The following is a 6,529-nucleotide window of genomic DNA, read 5'->3' on the forward strand; positions in this document are numbered from 1 at the left end:
GGTGGATATGGAATCGCCATATAATATGTTATTAGGAAGATCATGGATACATGCGATAAAAGATGTGGTATCAACGTTGCATCAACGTATTAAATTCCCCACTCCAAATGGAATAGGTGAAATCAGAGGAGATGTTGACAATGCGAAATTATGTCATCAAATTGAAGTAAAACATTATGAAGGACAAGCAAAAAAGAAACAATTTCGCAGAAAATTGGGAAAGGAAGCAAATAAGGAAGAAGAATTTATAGTATATATGATAAGGGCAAAAGAAGGCAAAGGAATACCCAGCGAAATTTCGGAAGAAGGAGAAGGACCCATAAAAACAATAAAAGAACTAACACCAATGGGAGAACCTAAACCCAGTTACACTGCCGCAGAACCAACAAAAGAAATAAACGTTGGAACTATAGAGGAGCCTCTAATGTTGAGAATTGGAACCAAAATGGATATAGAAGAAGAAGAAAGAACTGTTAACTTGTTGCGAGAATACAAAGATATTTTCGCAGGAAGCATGGATGAGATACCAGGAATAGATCCATCAATTGCATGCCACAATTGGAGATTAACAAAAATGTGAGACCATTTAAACAGAGAATAAGAAAAATTGCAACAACTTACCATTCCCAAATAGAAGAAGAACTACAGAAAATGCTTGAGGCAGGAATTATAAGAGAAGCTAAATACCCAGAATGGATAGCGAATATGGTCATTGTCCCAAAGAAAAACAAAGGAATCAGGATTTGCATAGATTTCACTGATTTAAACAAAGCTTGCCCCAAAGATAGTTTTCGTTACCAGATATTCCTCAAATGGTGGAATCCGCAGCGGGAAATGATAGGGTATCATCTTTAGATGGGTACAAAGGGTATAACCAAATCCCTCTCGCTGAAGAAGATCAAGAACATACTGCTTTCTTTGCCCCTAGAGGTTTATATTGTTACACGAAAATGCCATTTGGTTTGCGAAACGCGGGAGCGACATATCAAAGAATGGTAGAGAAGGTGTTCGCAAAATGGATACACAAAACATTAGAAGTATACGTGGACGACATGTTAGTAAAGAGTAAAGAAGCTAAAGACCATGTACAAGACCTGAGGGATTTTTGAACAAATGCGGCATATAACATTAAATTGAATCCTGAGAAGTGTACTATTGGAGTTGCATCGGGAAAATTTTTAGGCTACATTGTATCAAAGGAAGGAATACAGGTTGATCCAAAAAGTGCAAGCAGTTCGTGACATGCCAACACCACAACAATAAAAGATGTACAGAAGTTGAATGGGCTTCTAGCTTCGCTGGGGAGATTCATTTCGCGATCATCAGAAAATGCAAATATTTTTTCGATATACTCAAGAAGGGTGCGAAATTTAAATGGACTGATGAATGTGAAAAAGCTTTTCAAGGAATCAAAGAACATCTTATGAATACAACTATTTTACAAAAGGCAGAATCAGGAGAAGAATTATTGATCTATCTTGCGACGACGTCGCATGCATTAAGTGTTGTGTTATTGCAGTAGAGACGCAGGAGTGGAGAAACCCATTTATTACATTAGCAAAACTTTTAATAGTGCCGAGAAGAATTACTCAAAGATTGAAAAGTTAATTTAGCATTAGTTTATGCATCATTTAACTCCGCATAACTTTCAAGCACACAAGATAAAGGTATTAAAAAAGTACCAATTGAATCAGTGATGAAGAATTCTAAAAGATCAGGAAGAGTGGAGAGATGGAATGCACAAGTAGGCCACTTTGATATTAAATATGAAATTTTGTCTTCACCAAAATCACAAGTTGTTGCAGATTTTTGGCAGAATTTCCTTTAGAAGAAGATGAAGCAGAGTAGAAGAAATGATGGAGGTAGAAGAAACATGGAGATCCAAAAGATTTTTAACAGAACCAAATAGATGGGAGATATTGGTAGATGGATCATCAAATGGAGAAGGAAATGGATTGTTTTAATTTCGCCAGAAGGAATAAAGATGGCTTTTTCATTCAGATTGGAATTTGCATCCACTAATAATGAAACAGAATATGAAGTGTACATGCTTAAATTCGCAATAGAAATGAAACTAGAAAATGCCAGGATCACTAGTGATTCGCAGCTAGTTATTCGCCAAATAAAGGGAGAGTATACTACAAATGAACCATCCTTGAAGAAATACAAGAAGCTGGTTGAAGAATTGTCAGCGAAAATCCCAAAAATAAATGGAGGCACATTTCAAGAAAGGATAACAGACTCGCAGACGCTTTTGCTTTCATCTCAAGCATGATGACAGATCCAACTGCGAGATGCATAAAAATACAAACACTTTGTCACCATCAATCAATAAAGAAGAAGAAGACGTGGACGTGATGATAATAGACAATGAAAAGAAGAACAAATGAACAATATCGCAACTGGAGAATGGGAAACTTCATGCATATTTGGCGAAAGGAGAAACACCAAGAAATAGATTGGAAACACACAAGTTAAAAAGCCGTGCAACGAATTATGAATTAAGAGATGGGTTGTTATACCGAAATCCTTTAATGGACCATCACTCAGATGTTTGACACGAGAGGAAGGAGAAAAGGTGAAAATGTTACATGGGGATGCTGGCAATCATAGTGGAGGAAGATCTTTGGCACATAGAGAAAAAATGCAAGGTTATTACTGGCCATACATGCATGAAGATGCAAAAAAATATCAAGACGTTGCGAAGATTGTCAGCGGCATGGAAAGAAAATACATGCACCTGGAGCACCATTGTCATCTTCAACTAGTGTATGGCCTTTTGGAAAATGGGGCTTAGATATTGTGGGGCCATTTTTACCAGGATCTGGACAAAGAAGATACTTAATAGTCGCAACAGATTATTTCACAAAATGGACAGAAGTGAAGGCAGTACAACATATTCGCGACAAATATCTTTACATTCATATTCGAAAATATAGCAGATTCGGAATTCCTGCACAGTTGGTATCTGATAATGGGAAACAATTTGAAGGACAGAATATAGAAATGCTACTTAATGCATTCAAGATAAAATGTGGAAAGTCTACTCCTTTGTATCCACAAGCTAATGGGCAAGTAGAAGCAACAAACAAAACAATTGCAGATATATTAAAGAAGAAATTGGAAGGACATCACAGAGCATGGTGCGAACAAGTACATAATGCAGTATGGGCTTATAATACAACTAGAAGAGAAGCTACTGGAATGTCACCTTTTTGTTTAACATACGGAGTTGAAGCGGTGTTACCAACAGAAGTTGTTATTCCGACAACAAAAAGAGAAGCTTGGGAGAAAAATCTTAGTGCGGGCTTGATTTTAAATAAACTTGATGATTAGAAGAAAAGAGAAAAACTTTACAACATATGGAGAATTATCAGCGAAGATTAGCCCGAGAATATAATAAACGTGTCAAAATACGCGAATTTCAACCAGGAGATTTAGTTTGCGAGAAACACCATATATCAGCGAGAAAATGGTGGAAAATTAGCGAAAAAATGGGATGGACCTTACATCATTAAGGAGATAGTTGGAACAGGAGCTTATAGATTAATGGATCCAGAAGGAAGAGATGTTGGTCATAGATTAGACAGACCATGGAACAGGTTGTACTTAAAAAAATTATCCGTAAGAAGCTTTGAGAAGTTATGGATTCTGAAAGAATAATTGCAAGATTACTCATATCAAAACAAGATCATGATGTGCGAAATTTTCGCAGAGATAATACAGAACAATGACATAAAAGAAAGGGGCGAACCTTTATGGCGTACACCCTAGTTCGCGAATAAAATTTCGCAAGAGGCAAATGTAAGACCTAAAGTACGTCATATTAGGGGGTACCTGTTGCATGGCTCAGGGAAAGGCTACACCGCCACCGGAACCTGAGTCATGGAGATTTGGGGTCAATAAAGCCCATCCGGGAGAGGCACCTTGGATTCTCAGCTTAAGCATATGACTTGGGTTGGGCGACTAAGGTAATAAGGACTCTCCCAAGGAGTGCAGATCTGATCAAGGCGCCGAGGTACACGGTTGAGTCAAGAGTGCCAGGGACGTTTGAAGCGTACCTTGCCATTCTTGACAAGTCTTGGCTTATACTGCACTCGGCCTGAAGAAAACCCCACTTAGGGTGCAGTCTCGTAACCATAAGCCCTATAGGTAAAAGGGATAAGAGGCTGCGAAAACAACTGGTTGTTGTTAAGACTGGATGGGAGGAGCTAACCTTGTATGGTAGAAGTACGCCTCCTTGAAGGGGCAACCAGGGGGGATAAGGGCGGCACCCTCCATTAGGGAGCTGATAAGTGTCTTAAGACGCAAATGTCATGAGGCTTTTTATTCGCAAGGATATTAAGGCTTGTCATATTTGTGCAACAATCCTGAAGAGGCAATAATACAAAAGAAAAGGATAAGACGAGATCAATGGGTTTTCGCATGAAAGTGCGAAGACGTCCTGCGATTTCGTCGCAAGACGGCAATGTCATGGGGCTTTATTTTCGCAAGAATATTTAGGCCTGTCATATTGTCGCAACATTCCTGAAGAGGCCATAATACAAAAGAAAAAGTTAAGGCAAGATCAATGGGTTTTTGTATGAAAGTGCAAGGACGTCCTGCGATTTTGTCGCAATGACAAGAGGTGGCATAATAAGACCTTTAATTAGGAAGGCAAAATAAGACCATATGATAAAACAAATTAATTATAAGTATTCGTAACAGATTATTTTTTGCAAGAAAGATAATGAGAGGCAAGTATGGGAATCAATACACAAGAAGCATTATCTTTCTTATCATCAACAAAATATTAAAAGGAAAAGTTGACTCCAAAGTTGGTTGAAAAATGTAACTCTCAAAAGTGATAAAAATAAGACAGTTCAAGAAAACAAAGCTAGATAAGAAGCTCAAGCTTCAGTATTAATTTCAGTAGCAGGAGATGACAGAAATTCTTCGCCAATATTCTCGCAAGCCCTCCTTCATTTCGGTTTGATCTTCGCCATGACTAGCATCTTGATTATCGCCAGCAATTACTTCTTCAGGAGAAATTTCTTTCTCATTCTGATTAACACCAGCAGATACTTCTTTAGAAGGAACCTCTTCTTCTTCATCTTCCAAGAAATTATCCTCTGCACCGCTTTCGTAATCATAATCACTATCAGCAGGACGAGGAACTTCATCATCATACTTCTAAAGGATCAATTGATGTAGGAGGAAGAGGTTGGATAATAAAATGTCATTTACAAGGACTTCATCCCGGAGATGAACTTGGCGAAGAAGTGCTCTGATGATTCCTATCTTGAATATCCTTAAAATAAGCAAGATAATCAAGTCTTCTTTCCGCTCGGTCGCGAGAACCAGTAAGAGTAGAGACAAGCAATGCATTTTCTTTGCGAATTTTGGCATATTTAGCCTCCAAAACAGAAATGGAGAATGAAGATTCTTCTCAGACTCTGCGAAAGATAGAATACAAAATTTCATTAAGATAAAGAATTCAGAGAGATATGACAAAGAAAAGATAATTAAGGCAGTCAAACTATTATGACTACCTTCCTTTTGCGAAATAAGGTGTTGAATCAAGGACAACAACTATTCTCCCAACGGTCCATTGCGTCATCAAATTTATCTCCAACTAAACCTTTAAGTCGAGACTGAAGATTTTTCTCTTTAGAAATAAGAAAGGCATTTTTCTTCGCAAGAGAAGAATAAGATTCTTCTAATTTGGAATATTGTTCTTTAAGCTGATTTTTACACTTAAAGCTATTCTACCTTGAATGAGTGTATCTCTTTCAGCGAGATGACTCTGTTACTTCTTTAAGTTCATTTCTCAAAGAGCGAAGAGATTGCTCTTGGTCATCACATACTTTTGAAGAATACTAAGTTGTTGCGAAGATATCGCCATCTTGTTTAAATAAGTTCTCTTCTCTTGAGATAAGGTTTTATTCTCATCTGATAAAGTTTCCATCCCTAAATTAGCTTTAGTTAAAGAATAAGAAAGACGAGATACTTCATTACTTAATAAATCTTGTCTTTGAATTAATTGGGTATTTTCATTGGTAAGATTATTTATATGATCAAGAGAATATAAATAGAGGTTATCTAATTGGTTATATTGATCCATCAAAATTTTCTTTATCAACACGGGCTTCTTCAACAACAGATTCAAATTGGTATCTCTCAATTATTCGTTTCTGGTTTAAAGCTTAACATACGACAGATGGATTTCAAGGATAATTAAGTATGGGAAGGATAAAACCATTAAAAAGGCAAATTCAAGACACAGATAAGGAAATTATACCTCTCAATTCATCATTCTTCTTGCGAAGATTGTCACGATCCAGTAAAACATTTTGAAGCTTCTGATTTTCGAGATGAAGAGCATTACATTCTTTTTCCAAAGCTGTCTGCGAAGCAACTCTATCAGAACCCAAATGCTTGCTCAGAATTTCAAAAACATTAGACTTGATAGGATCAGTAGACGACTTCTTGACATCATCCAGAACCTCAGATAAGACTTTGAAGGCAGTATCTATCCCTTCCACAGTTA

Source organism: Papaver somniferum, chromosome 1, assembly GCF_003573695.1.
Source record: "Papaver somniferum cultivar HN1 chromosome 1, ASM357369v1, whole genome shotgun sequence".
NCBI lineage: Eukaryota > Viridiplantae > Streptophyta > Magnoliopsida > Ranunculales > Papaveraceae > Papaver > Papaver somniferum.